The following is an 8,632-nucleotide window of genomic DNA, read 5'->3' on the forward strand; positions in this document are numbered from 1 at the left end:
TAACAGATATGAGTAACTAAAATTTAAATTAAATTTCTTGTTTTAACCTTTTGTACCAAAGTATTTTGAATACTAATTTGTAAAATTGAATATAAAATTTTAAATTCATCTTTGAAAATGCTTATAATATTGAATATTGTGATCATTAAAACTTAAGTTAAGGTTGAGTGATCACCATATTTAATATAATAAGCCTTTTCAAAGTAGAATTTGAAGTTTTGAACTGAGCCATAACCATAAATCTTTAAATAAAAAAAGATTATAGTGATAACTATTTTTGTTAATTTATATTTATTTTTTGCTAGTCTCATGTTAAGCAAGTTAGCTGTTGAATTTAATCAAATAGTATTATTATTACTACTAAATTATTATTACTAACTGATCGCTTCTAAAAAAATGTGACAGCATAAGTTTTTTTTAGAATAAATATTTTTAGACATGGTTTTGAAAATAAAATGTTTATAATTTAGTATTCAATTCTATGCTATTTTCATTAAATGGTGTTTTTTTTAATTAGTTTTCACAGGAAACTTTTAGTTTTATATTTAATTTATATACTACCTACATACATACACCAAGGCTTATATTTTATTTAGAGGTTTCAAGATACAATGTCTTTTTAAAAGTATATATTTTGATTTGTCATTTTTACTTTAATCTAAATTTTTGTTTTAAGTTTAACTAAATGTTCTAAATAAAATCTTTTGTTATGAGTATTAAAAAAAGTCTGATTTTTTAGTGTTTATTTTAGTTTATATATTACCTCATTATAATTATAATTATATGTTTTACATAGTTAAAAAGTATCCTTGGAAAAAAGTTAGTTGTTGAATCCTAAACATTTATTGTTTTTTATTGAAAATGCTATTGTTAATTAAGACTTTTTTTTTCTAGCTCCACTTGAAAAAAAACTTTTAGTAATCTAGTGATCTTCAGTGTATTTTTGCAGCTTATAGAGTTTTTTAAATTTTCTATTTGATACTAAAAAGTTTCAATAAACAATTATATGTGTTTATAGCACTCTTAATAAATTTTTTTTAAGTTCTGAAATTTCAGGGTTGAAAAGACTGATTTGTTTAAACAAACTAGTTAGTTAAGATGTGCTACTTTTTATGTAGTTAAAGTATGAAAGGTAAATCTTCATAGTTAATTGTGAAGTGAAAAATTTTAAAGCTTAATAAGTATTGAACATTTTCTATATGATTTTTTAAAATAAATAAAACAAAATTAGAACTTAAATTTATAAATAGTCGAGAATATTAGGTTGTAATATATTTTAAAACATTAGACAAATATATATTCAGTCAGGGAAAAACACAAAGTGAGATTTACAGTCATTAATTTTAGGAATACTTAATGAAGATAATATTACATTACAAATTAATTACCTTTTTTTTGATGGGTAGATGTCAAATATGCACGAAGGGTCACTTTAGCACGAAGAAACTTTAGCACAAAGGGTCATTTTGTTGAAGTTTGTATTTTTTTTAATTTGTTTTATTTTTATCAACTTTAATTTTTCTTATTTTTCAATAACTACTGTCACTTTTACCCCTAACCCATACCCTAATTTTGTAACTTTTTTTTTTTCTTTTTTCTATTAAGAAATTTTTTTAATGATTTTATTATTTTTAAACCCTCATGCGAAATGACCCTTGTGGGTAAGTAACCCTTTGAGCAAAATGTAATTTCTTAATAAGTATTATCTATACGAAAGACCACTAAGAAAAAAAGTTAAAATACAAATTCAGTTATTCAAGTAAATATATTAGTTTAGATCTGAAAAATAAGGCTTAAAATCAGACTTTTTAAGAATATATTGTATTTTCTTCATTTAAAAAGGTTGCCAGAAAACCAGGAATACTAAAAAAACCTTGAGATTGAAAATTTTTACATGCTAAGAATTAAAATTTAAATTTGTTACAAGATATCTACCATAAAGATAAAAATTTATTGTCATCATCAAAAAATGTTTTTTTTAACATATTTTAATTCTATTACAGTATCTTTAAATTTTAGTTGTATAAGTAGTTCTACTACTTGGTATTTTAACTTTAAACTTAGCTTTATACTAAATCTAGAATTCTAGACAAAAATGGTGAGCCCATGTAGACTATGGATTACATGGTCAATATTGGCATTAAAGGGTGAAAAAAAGGGTGCTTACCATTTCTAAATTTAAAAAAAATAGACAATTTTTAATGGATATGTAATTATTTTTAAAGCTTTTTGTTTTCATTTTTTCCTTGTTGTTTTCAAATTAGCTTAAAATATTAGTTAAAAGTAAATGGTGTGCAGCTCGATGACCAAAAGGTCTTTCTCCACACCAGTCCATTTACCTTAGTTCTGACATTCACAATTTTCTTTCTTCTTTCTTTCTTTCTTTCTTTCTTTCTTCTAAAAACCTGAATAAAATTCAGAAAAACTGTAAGAAATTACTTAAAAACGATTGGCAACCCATTAGTTTTAGGTGCTATGTTTAAATAAAATTAAACTTTGTACTAAATTACTCAGACGTTTGGAAATTATTTATTGAATAATGTATGTTTTATATTTTCAAGTTATAGAAACATAAAACTTAATAGCCATTGTGTGTACTAAAATGTTTTTCATCTTTTTAAAAAACTTAAGTGATGAATATTTTCTCAATATTTGTGCTAATATAAGTATCAAAATTTAAAGTTTTGCTATAAAAGTTAAAATATATTTGAAATAATCAATTCATTCTAAATTTTTAAGGAGCTTTGTAATTGTATATAAACATTAAGATATTTAAAAGTGATAAAAATATCTGAATTATTTTTTTTTACATTTACAAACTACTTATATGATATTAAAAATAGATATTTACAAGCTAAATCATTTTACCCTTTTTTATTAGTTTGATAGTAAGTATGCTGTTTCTAAATAAGTTTAGATTTCAAACAAAAGAAGTTTTGAAAATAAATTTAAATATTTAATAGAATTAATTATATTAAAATAAAGAACATACCTTATTTTTCTTTCATTTTTTCGATTTTTGTTTCAAAAAAAAAATTATGAGTGTCGAAAAAATTACTTAAAATAACAAGGTTGTAACATATAAATTTATATACAAATGAATAATTAGTACTTATGGTGTTAGACGTAGTATTACAACATAATTATTTATCTAGAACTTTCTTGCCTGTAAGATAAGAAATGTTTTTAAATTATTCACATAATAACAGATGTGCGAAGATAACTAAAAAACTTATGAATTTATTCTTCAAGACTTTACTTTACAAACTAAGTTACGGTCAAAGACCTCGTCAGTTCTTAGATACAGGGTTGCCACTTTACCTGAAATCCTGGAAAAGCCTGAAATTAACAAATTAGGTAAAAAATGCCTGGAATTTAAGAAATTTTGAAAAAAAAAATCCTGGAAAATCCTGGAATTTTAAACAAAAAACCTGGAAAAACCTGAAATTTCAAAGAATTTTAACATGTTCAGTAACCTGGAATTTCGGTTTGACCCAAAAAATTTATCATATAGATAAAAAAAATTTGTCATCACTAAAAAATTTTTTACTAATAAAACACAATTTAAGTAGCTGTACAGTATCTTTTCAATCTTTTCATACTATTTAAACACAGTTTCTTACCTTAAATTTAACTTTAAACTAAAAATAGACCCAAAAATGTGCATTTTTAAAAACCTGGAAGAAATTTGAAAAATACTGAAAAAATTTTGAAAAACGAGAAGCAACCCTGTAGATAAATCTTTTTTTGTTTTCTTAAAATCAAGACATATAAACTTACATTATACTTTAAGTGTTTTATTGATCATTAAATCCAATTAGGTATTAAATGAAGAATTAAAATTATAAGTTTTGATATTAAATTTACAGCAAATTTAGTAAAGTTTAAACCTAATGGACAAATCCAATGCCATGAATCGTCCGTATGGGCCTCCAAAACTTTATCCCAAGCTGACAAACTCGGTTAACAAAATGAACTTGAAAGAAGATGATATGAAAAGGATGAAATTCCTCGAGAGCTGTGCAATCAACTTCAACAAGATGAGAAGAGCGAGCCCACACTTCATAAAAGCACAATCTAATGAAATGAGTTTGTTTTAGTTAACATTGATTGATTAGGTTCAAGCGAGTAAAACATTGTTTTGGTAACGAATTTTAAAATTTTGAATTGAAATTCTTTTTGTAAATAAATTTAAATTTACAAATAAACATAAGTTAAATGTTACTGGAAACTTATAATTGATCTAAATTATTTTTATAGTATTTACAACCACAAAACATTACAAACCGCTTAAAAAACTATTTCAAATATCATCTTAATCAGGAATAAAACTTATGTATTATAATATAATACAATATTATAACAATATAATATAATCCTGATATTCTAGAATAAAACACTAAAACTAAATGTTATCAAAACAAACAGAAGTGGAACGTTACTCTGACATGTACAAGTTGAACGTGAATGACAACCTCATAGACTTCACGCCTCACTGGCACCGACTTCCTGCAGAACTGTCGCTATCAGTCAGGAAGGCGCAGGTGAAGAAGCGGGAAGTGAATAAGAGAGACTTCGACTTAATTAAGGAAGAAATTCAGGAAGTTGCTGTTAGTAGGATTAATTGTTCTTTTTGTATAATATTACAATTATGTAAATATCCAGAGGCGGCTTTCCTAAAAAAAATTTAAAAGGCCCCCTTTAAAGAAATTGTAAAAGCTGTGGGCCCGTCTTACAAGATTACTAAAACAACTAAAATTTAAAAACACCTAAGACCTTTTCTTTTTTTTCTCTTCATCTGCAACTCCAGAATATCTATTGTAAGTTTTAAATTATGACCTCATGGCCCCCCTATGGCTTTTTTACTGCTCATGGCCACCCTTTTAACCCTTTTGCTACTCATAGCCTCCTGAATATCTGTATTAGCCAATTTTTAGATCCCTGGTTTAGAGCTTATACTCTACACAACTTATGAAAAATGTGCTAAAGATAAATGAAACTTAATAAAATTTTAGTTTTTTTATTTATTTTTCTGAAGATAAAATGTTGTTTTCTGAGTTTTTATCAAAGTATATTGGCTGACTTAGACTAGTTTCAAAATATTTGAAATTGTTCAGTTCTTAAGTCTTTTATATTATAATAAAAACATTTTTATAAGAAAGTTTTAGAGAAAAATGTGCAAATATGCATTTACTGTTTGTCGTAGGTGTTTATAAGTCGTATACTAGATATTATGTAAGCCTCATTAAAATGAAAATTACTCTAAAAACAAATATCTTATGGCAAATTAAATTATCTAAGGTTAGTTTTAACTCATGACCAAACTCTGGCTAGTTTTAATTTTTTATGGGGTTTATGTTAAATATTTAGCTCATCTAAGATTTTATTTTAAATCTCAGGATAGGTAATATATTTTTTTAAATCGCAGAGTGATTTATATTACTTATTTTATTCCGTAGAATAAGTTATTTTTATGGATTTACTTAAGTATATTAGATTAAGTTATATTACTTTTAACAGATAAAGGTTTCTTATATTTCTCTTAATTTTATCATAAATAAATGCTGGCTATTTGGTCTTTAAATATTGACTTTATGACTAGTAAATTATTTTGATGATCATTTATTTTTATTATAAATGTTTGTTAAATACTGCTTCAAATCGTCACAGTCAATGAGTACGTTTTAAATTTTAATTCAACAACTAATTATCAAACTTAAGAAATATTTTGAGTTAAAGTCTCACAAATATTGATCTAATTGAAAAAAAAATGTTATGCTAATTAATTTTACTATACAGTCTCCTGTGCAGACGTCTAAACTTTATCTCGATTCTAAAACAGTATGCGTTCACAGCGTCTTATAATACATGATAACTATCAGGCTGAGGAAGACAATGAAAGCGAGGAAGAAGAAGAAGAAGTTCAATCAGATGAGGACTCAGATGGAGACTACGGAGTTGATTACGGAGCTTCCGACAATGAGGACAATTACGATGAGGAGAACCCCAACTATGACTGATAATGTTGGTAGAGATAGAAGATTTTTTGTAATAGTAGAATTAATGAAATGTACCTTAGTTGTGTTTAGTTGATTCGTTGAATAAAATAAGATATTTGCTAGCTAAAAGTTGTAATGTTCGTACTATATTATTGCTTTGGTTTCAACAATATTCTTGTTACCAATTATGCGATTATGTAAAGTTTAACAGTTATTTTGGACGTGAAATACAAAGTTCTATAACTCAGACCAGGATTGATGATGTTTTACTTGGTGGTCTTTTGGTACAATTTGTAAATTAGCTGAACTGTTTAATAATGTTTGAATATATGTTATACTTTTTGTGGTTTATTTATTAAAAAACAATAAATCGAAACTATACATACTAAAAAGTTTTATTATTCCTTTTGTTATGAATTTTTTCTAAAAAATTGTTTACAAAACAATGCTCTACAAAGAAACAATTTTACAAGAAAAAAACACAGAAACACTGCATAAAAAGTAAGGATAAAATAATACTTTACATACTTTGTAGTAGATATAATAGATACTTTGTATTAACTTATCGATATAATTTGTAAATAATTAAAGTTGTTAAATTGTGTGAAAACTGAGTTACTAAACATCTGATAATAACTCCTGCTAGTTTGAATAGTTTTATAAATTTTCAGGTAGCTAACAAAAATTTTGTTTTTCTTTTTATAAAAACTTTTATATTTAAAAGTTTAAAGATTGTTAAAATTATTGATTACTGAACATTATAATAATTCCCTTTAGTATCTTCATTTTTAAAAGCATTATGACAAATTGTTAACTGTCATAAGGGTTTTTTTGTAATCTTTCATTTACCCAGCCTAGCTTGATGTAACTCCAGCCTGATTTTTATTTAATCGTTGACAAAATAATTGTATATCAATGTATGATTTTGAAGCAAAATAAAATAAACCTAGATTTCAATAGACTTAGCAGACATGTTATGTTTTAGGGTTTACACAATACTCAGTATACAATGGTTTTTGTGATTTTAAATAAAAATGCTGTAATTCATAAAATACTAATAATAAAATTTGAATATTTCTAGAATATTTACAGAGCTTTATTGGAATACAATTAAATTTACTTTAGGGTTATTGTGTATGACAATTTATATGTATTTTGTTTCTATTTCAGGCTTTTATTTAATGGTTTTTTGTTATGATATACAAAACTGATAGAATTTATTATGATATATACTTTTTTAAATCTTTAAATAAAGTTTTAGTTATATAAGTACATAATCAAAAAAATTTCTGTTTATACACAACAACGTTTACAAAAGAGGTGATTTATTCAGCCTGTTTCATCATAGAATTGTATTTATATGGTCATAAAAATTTTAATATCAAAATCGTGAAATAATGTAAAAATTTATGTAAACCAAGATTTTAGAGGTACAGTAAAAACCAGTAGAATGAGAAAGTTTTTTTTTATAGAAGTGCAACATTGTTTTAGTTTTAATCTAATAAAAATATACATGATATATAAAGTTACATTAATTATTTTAAAAGAAAATAGAAATCATAAGTTTATCTTAACTAGTTATGCAATTTTAAAACTATAAGTTTTCATTTTAAACTTTAGTTTCATAAAAGCCATTGTTAAATGCTTGTAGCAATACTGCAGCCTCAGGGCATTTAACTCATAGCAATTAAAGTTTTATAAAACCTAATAGATAGTTTGATTTTTTAGGTTTTTTTGAAAGTTAAGCTCGTTCTATGAATTCAACTTCTTTTCAAAAGTTTATTAAATAGTAATTACATTCTTGTTGTGTTACTTCTATGTAGTTTAAGCAATATCTACTTTTTTTTATACTTGAATGTCATAGTTTTGGTCGTTCATTGTCAGACAAGAACTACTAGTAATTCGGAGAGAGTGGTAGCTTTTAAGAGACATTCATTTTTTTAATATTTCAAAATTGCTACTAATTTTTAGCATCAAACATGAAAAGGTTAAGCTATGGACATCAGAGTGGACAAATTACTAAAATAGTCATGTGAAAAATTCATGATACTTCATGCTTCATAGAAGTATAACAGAAAAACCTAAAACATTTACACTTCAAGAAAACAAATTTTTATAAATGTTTATAAAAGTATAAAAGTTGTATAAATAATCTAAAGTTTTTTTAATATTATAAAGTTTTCAAATTTTTTTTAATGGAGTGGTTCAAATTGTTGGTTTAAAGATAAAATATTTTTTGTAGTGTCTATAAATAATACACTTAAAAAATTTATACAATTGTATAAAAAAGGGTTCTCAAAGTGAGTCACATGGGCCCCTCTGCGCTATTACAGAAATTTAGGGGACCATAAGTAGCAAATGGATCGAAAGGGGGCCATGAATAGCAAAGAGGCCACAGGGGTCCAAAAGGCCATAACTTGATTTTTAACACTAGACATTCTAGAGTTTTTTGTGAAGAATAAAAGCAAAAAAAGGTTAAGGTAATATTTTATGGGAAATCTTGTTGGAAGGGGTTATAGTTTTTATTTTCTTTGAAGGATGCCTAATGAAATAAAGGTTAATAAACCCTGGTCTTAAATTTCTCCTGATACAAAGTTGTTTAAACTTATAACAATTTGAAAATACTATTAAAA

This window comes from Thalia democratica, unplaced genomic scaffold (assembly GCF_965202585.1).
Source record: "Thalia democratica unplaced genomic scaffold, ktThaDemo2.hap1.1 HAP1_SCAFFOLD_51, whole genome shotgun sequence".
Lineage (NCBI taxonomy): Eukaryota > Metazoa > Chordata > Thaliacea > Salpida > Salpidae > Thalia > Thalia democratica.